Below are 7494 nucleotides of genomic sequence, written 5' to 3' on the forward strand. Positions count from 1 at the left end.
ATTTAAGACATGTGGTGTCTCCAGATATTGCAAAATATGTCTGGAAGAAGAATCTGTGAACTTAAGATCCATGAAAAAGTCAAACCTATGTGAATTGTGCCTATTGATGAACTGATTGTTTCTTTGTTGAAGAGTTGTTATACTGCAGATTGAGAGCCAAAATTATTTTGAGCTCTATTTCATCCCCATTTATCATCCATTTATCACCCACCTCTGAAATTGACCTAACATACTTTTGATTATCAGATAAAATCTATGGAATATAATAACTAAGTTATTAGCTGGTAACTAGATTTTGCCAACCCAAAAGCTAAGAATGTCATTAGATAACATCTAACATCTGAAGCAGAATTTTCCTTCTTTGCTGAAATCTGCCTAACTGAATTTAGTCTCTATTACTTTCATAATTGCATTGATTTGTGACTTCTTTAAAAACAGAGTATCACTTAAGCTTTTCCATAATGGAATATATCACTAAGGCCAAAACGAGTTCATGTTTCTGGGCCATAGTCACTTATATTTTGATTAGAATATGCTATCTTTTATTCCCTTAAATTAAGAGCTGCATTTTTTCATTAAAAACTGTATCTGGTTAAGGGTCACAGCTCTAAATTCTACATAAAAAATTAAGATACTGAAACAAAGAAATGACTTAAACCTTATCAGTACACAATGCTTAACAGTTTACTTTTCACTTTTTTTTCTTTGAGTTTCTCTCCAAAAGTTGTAGTCTATGAATCGGCTACCATAGCACATAAGAAAAATACTAAAAAATGTTGAGGTGTTGAGGTGAGAATACCCTTAATGTGTATTCCAACTTGGAGTATAAGTTACTTGGGATAATTCATAGGATTTTTGCAGAAAATTCAAAGTTCAGCTAAAGTCCAGCTAGTTTGGGGAATAGAGGAGTTATCTTGCAAGTAGCCTTCATTATTTAGGAATCTAGGTTTTATGGAGTAGGTGAGGATATGGCAGAAGTCAAACAAAGAATAGTAGCTGCAAGGAAAAAGGAAGTGAGAGGGAGCTAGTGAAAATTCTAAGCCCTCCATGTTCTATATTTTGGTGTCTGCCTAATATATATCTAACGGAGCACCAAGGAGTCATTTTCAAATTCTCTAACAAAAGTTATTCACATCAAATTACTCTTGGATCTCCAGTTAGCAATATGGATAGTCATATGATCAATGGATATTTGATTCCACCATAAGGGGGACCTACTACATTAAGATTTTGTTTTGAAGAAATTATGCCTATGCTTTAATTTGTATATAAATGGTATTGTGATATTCAGATTTACCATATACCAAGATGGAATGATATTTTTGTTAAATCAAAAGTCCATAGTATCTATACTGAGTTAGGTTTCTATGACCCATATCATTGTTTGTCTTCAGTATATTTATTTCATGAATGAGTGGTGAATGAAAGAACAAATGAAAGTGTCTGATGTTAGTGTTGTCCACCAGGCTTCCCCATCTGTGAACACAGAATTTTGGCTCTTAGTCTTAGATAGTAAATCTAAGTTGTTAGCATTTATTGAATTTACATATAGATAGAAAAAATTCTACCAGGCATGGTGGTACACCTCTGTAGTCCTAGAACTCAGAAGGCAAAGGCAGGTGCATCACTGTGAGTTCAAGGCCAGCCTGGTCTACATAGTGAGTTCAAGGACAGCTGGAACTCATTATGTAGTGAGTTTTTGTCTCAAAAAGACACTTCGCTAAAAAAAAAAGAAAAGAAAAGAAAAGAAAAGGAAAGAAAAATAAAATTCTCCAAGATTTTTTTTTTAACTGTAGAAAACCCAGGCAGAGTTTATTGCGCAGCAGAGAACACACAAGTCAGGCAAATGGCTATAACTGCTCACAGTTTCACTTCAATGCTCACATAAGCAGTGCTTCACTGTTGCACTCTTAACATGCTCATCTCCCCAGACTTGGGAGAGGCAATTTGGCTTAAAACCTCATTCTATTATCAGTTTTAGAAAACTGATTGTTTTCCATTTTATAGGACATTTCTAATTGAATTTTTGTGTATTTCATAGAGAACATCTCAACCAATCTTAATCATCTTTATCTCCTTGTCCACACCTGCACCCTCCCATAACCCCCCACTGGAGACCATGTCATTCATACTCTGTCATTCATGTTAAGGCCCTCTGTGTTAAGTCAGTGTCCTCAGATGTTTCCCAGTGCAAGTCCATCCATTGAGGTCTAGTCAGCCTATCTAGAGTCCCTTGATTTAAGAAGATCAGCCTTTCTTCACTAAGCAGCTTGCAGTTGCCAATATTTCCTCAGCTAAGATTGGTGACTGCTGTTCATTTCCCCAGTTCTATGCTGGGTTTTTGTCTTCCTGAGATTGCATGGGACTTGGGTATGCTGACACCATTTCCATAGAATCATATAAGCAGGTCCCAGGAGCTTATAGGACTCTATTTCCATATGATACTGTACCTCCTCCCTGGCTCTTATAATCTTTCTGACCCCTCTTCCATGATGGTCTTTGGGTGGATGAAGCTTAACAAAGGAGTCCTCTCCAAGGACCAGCACTCAGCAGACTCTTGATCTCTACACTTTGGTCATTTGTGACCTTTTGTATTCCTGGACCTCTGTTGCGTGAGGGAGCTTTGCTCATGAGAACTGAGAGATCCGTTAACGTCCTCTCCTTTACCCCTGTTCTATGTTCCATGAGCCTTAGGTATAGATGTGTCACTTGGGCCTGGGCAATACATAGATAATGTCCGTGTGTGACCAGTTGTGGTATTTGGTAATAGTCTCTGAGTGGTTCAAAATGAGTTTCTTTGATGAGTGGTGACTGGGATATTTGCCTATAATATAAGGATACATATTTTGCACTTAGTAAGAAATCATATTTGTCTAGGGATGTGACAGTCTCGGGGTTTTATCTAAGATTGATAACCACTCCAGCCAAATGTATTTGGTTATATTTGCAGTACCACACTTGAATTTCCTCCAATTGAGTGGGCTTTTAATCCAACTAGGTAGCTGTTGATTGCCCTCAATATAAATATGCCACTACTACAACAATGTTGTTTGCTGTGTTGGCCATTGATCTGGTTATTTGGCCTTGAAGATTGTGTTGGACCACTGATTGATATTTTCTCTTGGCACCTGCATAGTGATCTCCAAAGCTATGAGAGCTAGCCTTCAGGGGACCTGGTTTCAGGTCAGTTGAAGCTCTATTGCTCCAAATCCTTTGTCCGAAGTATGTTCTGTCTTCAGCAGCAGGGTCTTACCTTAATGTTCTGGGAGGACATTAAAGGCTGTGGCAATAGCCTGGGTAAAATTTTTGGCAGTCTCTTGGACCACCCTGTCCAACTACTCAAAGGAAGGTTTCTCCTGTCTGGACTCCTTCATAGGTGGATATTAGCATCAAATCCTTTTAAGTGAGTATGTATCCAGACATGACTTCAGGAGCCAGAATAATGAAAAGGAACCAAGGAGATAAAGAGAAAGAACCTGAGAGAGAACTGTAGGAGATCGGTGTTACTAAGGAAGAAATGGATAAAATGGGGTTATTCAAATGGGAGGGAGAGAGAGAGAGTTATATAAGGAAACTTGGTAGTAAGAAAGAAGGAGCTCAGAGAGGGGTGACCATAGGAAACTGGTACTATCAGTGGAGAAACGGGGAAAATGGCACATTTTAAATGAGGAAATCATGGAAGAAGGGTTAGATATTGAGAGAAGAGAGAGAAATAATGCTTAGCTAGTTTTAAAAAAAAACAGAGGGAATCATATTAGTCCAACTACCTAATGACAAATTACACATCAAGTATCTCTACGTGCGTTCATGTGTATAGCTAAAGGCTACATACCTAGAAACAGTGCCAGACAGGAGAAACCTTCCAAGCATTTTTAAAAAATTTTATTTATTATTTTTTTTATGTGTATGCATGTATTTTCTGCATTGTAGGTAAGTGAACCCGTATCGTGCAATGCCTGTGGAGGTCAGAAGAGACTGTCGGATCCCCTAGAACGAACAGTTGTTTAGCTGCCATGTAGGTGCTGGGATTTGAACCTGGGTCTTCAAGAGCAGTTAGTGTTCTTAACCACTGAGACATCTCTCCAGCACAAGCAAGCATTTTTTATAACCTTAATATTTCACCAAAGTGACAAACAGGTTCCATCTACTCTGCCTTCACTCTCCATAATGGATATATTCTGTGTACCCCCTGGACATCAGAAAAGGCTCACAATGCATATATTAATAGTTTTCTGTTCTCTCGAAAATATTGTAAGCATTTATCCAAGTGGTAACAAATGTGATTTAGTACATTAAAATTCTATTGTCCACCTTGAAAAGGAAAAAGAAAAACAAAACAAAAAAACTCCATAATTAATACCTCTAACATTTGACCACAATAAAGATCATTGTGGTTTTCAAATTCTATGATACCCGTACTGCTGGGATTTCATTTTAAGTATTCATATTGTTTTATGTATGTTTATGTTGGAATTCTCATAGAAATAGTCTTAATATTAAGATCATTAAGTGATAGCCAATTGGTTAACAATTGCCACACTTTTTATTTTAATTTTCAGGGTTGAATTTGTATTCTCCAGCTTGTGTTGTGGAGCCCTTCATGCCTTCCAGGAGAGCTCATCCGTGACACGATGGAGCAGTGCTGCCCTGCTCAGTGTCTTTAGCATTGCTTCACCTTCTCTTGCATCCAGAGAAATATCTCCTGCAGGACATCAGAATCTTTTCTGGTGCCACATGAGGATGCTGTGCAGGTATGTTGTGTCTCAACCACGTCTCAGGACTCCCAGGCCCTGCAGGGTCAGCCTAATTGTAGTTAAGAAAACCCATCTACCCACACTATTATTTTACTCTAGTTTCTCAGAATAAAGGCAAGAATGGAGAGCAATTACATAACTCAGAATAGCTACTGCAGTTCTTACTGCACAAACAGATTCATTTATAGACACAGTGGGGTGTCACATGTTCAGGAGGAACAGTACAGACTAGGTACAGAAGGACTGAAATCAATTTTGAGTCCTATAGTGCTCAAAACAATATGCTTTTGGTGAGGAAAAAATAAACGATATTGTCATAGATTTCAATTGAAATGTGGTGGAATCATGAAAATTGTAGCACAAATACCACACATAAATGAGAATCAAACTGATTTAAAATGCTCCTTTGCATGTTATATTGACTTTTCATGATTACGACCTTATGCTTAAACCTGCTTGGTTGTGATCCTAATTTTCTACTCAATCTTTGTTTAGATCCTACTGAGAGAGTGATATAGTGTGATTATTCAGAAAGACAGAGATGTGGAGATTAAGGCTCCCTGCTAATGAGAACAAGGAAAGGAAAGAGAAATGTGCCAATCTAAGTGTTTTACCTGCAAATTGAGCTGCCAGACAAGAGGAAATAAATAATGCTTCATCACAAATTGCTCTAATGCAAAAATAAGTCTAAAAATAAACATAAAGCAAAATGAAGAGATTAGATTGACTGCAGAGAAATGGAACAAATTTATCTTATTCCATTATCAATAGTAATATTATAAAAGCTGAATTATCTTTAGTTTATTTTTATAGCAATAAACACAATTTCTGAAAAAAAATTGTTTTTCTAAGAATTTAAGTATGTCATTCTTTAGATAGACATGTATTAGATTCATTTTAATTCTTTTGCTTAATAATAAACCTAATAAACCAAAATTTGACTTAAAAATCAACTAGTCTTACAGAATGAAATTTTTGCAAGCAATAGAAATAAATACTATTGTAATTCCTGATATATACATGTGCATATGTATTTCCATGCTGCTCATTCATGATGATATTTAATGTAATCCTTTAACTTTCTTTTTTTTTCTTTTTAAATTTTAACATTTTTAAAAATGAATTTTGTGGACTAGTCCTGAGCTCAATATGCCAGAAACAATTTAAAAAATCCTGGGCATGGTGGTTCACACTAATAATTCCTAGGAAAGCAAAGACAGATGTATATCTAGCTAACCATCCAGCTTAGCCTACTTGATAGCTTTCGACCAATTGCAGGCCTTATCCTGAAAAGCAAAGTGAGAAGTGACTGAGGAATGACATCAGAGGCTCTTTTGCAGCTTCCACACACACGAAGAACTTCACAAACTCATTTTCCTGTGCACATGAACATGTGCACTTCAGTTGCCTGCTAATCATATCAGCTAATTCTAGTTTTCATTTAGTCTTTAATTTTGAAATAGGTACTATATAAATATCAATTCTGTCCAACTGATCAGATAAATTACTCTTTTAATTTTCTCTGAACATTAAGTTGTCATCTATATTAATATGATAGTTAAGAAACATTTACAATGTGTTTTCTGCTGTTTGGACTGGTTATTGAATTTATGATATAATTAGGATTTGAGCTGCAGTGGACAGAGGAACAAGATTTATACTTTGATAATAAATTAATTATATGTATCTGTGTTGTACCAAGGATTATGGCAGCTCACTCCCTGTGAGACCATATGGGGTGGTTGCTTAGGAAATGTTAAATCAGAAGGGGTTGTATGGAAATACACTGATGCTTCCTAGGTGTGTAAACTTGGCAAAGACAGTATCTCTAACTCTTGTATTCTATGTCTGTATTATCTAGCAGTCAAACCAATTTTATACAAAAGCTATAAATGCATGTGAAATTGAATATACATCAGTTAATTTGTATATTATTATTACTATTATTTTTTTATTATCATTCTATTGTTATAGTAGTCTAGCCTTTTCTTGGGGGAGAAAAAAATGAGGGGGGTAAAGGCCGAATGATTGAGGTTTCCATGAATTAGGGTAAAATACCTTAGGGACAAATGAGAAAATGAAGAAAATTACACTTCTCTGAAATGAACCATGTAGAAAATTCAACAGGATTCTTACTATTGTAGATGTCTTAAAATTGTGGCAATATGACTATATTTGTCACTTTTCTGTTGTTGTGATAGAAACACTGACCAAAACAACTTATAAAAGGAAGAATTTATTTGAGCTTACGGTTCCAGGGTAATTACAGTCCATCATGGCAGGGAGGCATGGTATCTGGAGGTGGCTGCAGTAGGAGCAGCAGAAGCTAAGCCTTCAAATCATCATGCAGGTACAGGAAGCAAGAGAGTAACTGGAGTTCCATCGGGCAAGGCTTAGGAATTCTCTAAGCCCACCCCCAGTGACATGCTTCCTCCAGGATAGCTGAACCTTTTAAGGCCTCCTAAAACAGCACCAAATACTTAGAGCCTATGGGGAACATTTTCATTCAAACCACCACAATGACTTTTGGAGCTTGATTAATCCTAGGTTCATAACTTCTTTCATGATCACAATAGAATGTCACAAAGAATACTGAAATGGATTCTACCAGGAATTCCTATATCATAGACAATCTATAGATTTGTGTACAAACAGTAAATGCATATGTAACACTAGTACAAAGAAAGAAACACATAATAATCAAATATATATTTTGATATTATTAGTATATTATTTGATT

The sequence above is a fragment of the Nannospalax galili genome, unplaced genomic scaffold (assembly GCF_000622305.1).
Source record: "Nannospalax galili isolate Female #2095 unplaced genomic scaffold, S.galili_v1.0 scaffold96, whole genome shotgun sequence".
Lineage (NCBI taxonomy): Eukaryota > Metazoa > Chordata > Mammalia > Rodentia > Spalacidae > Nannospalax > Nannospalax galili.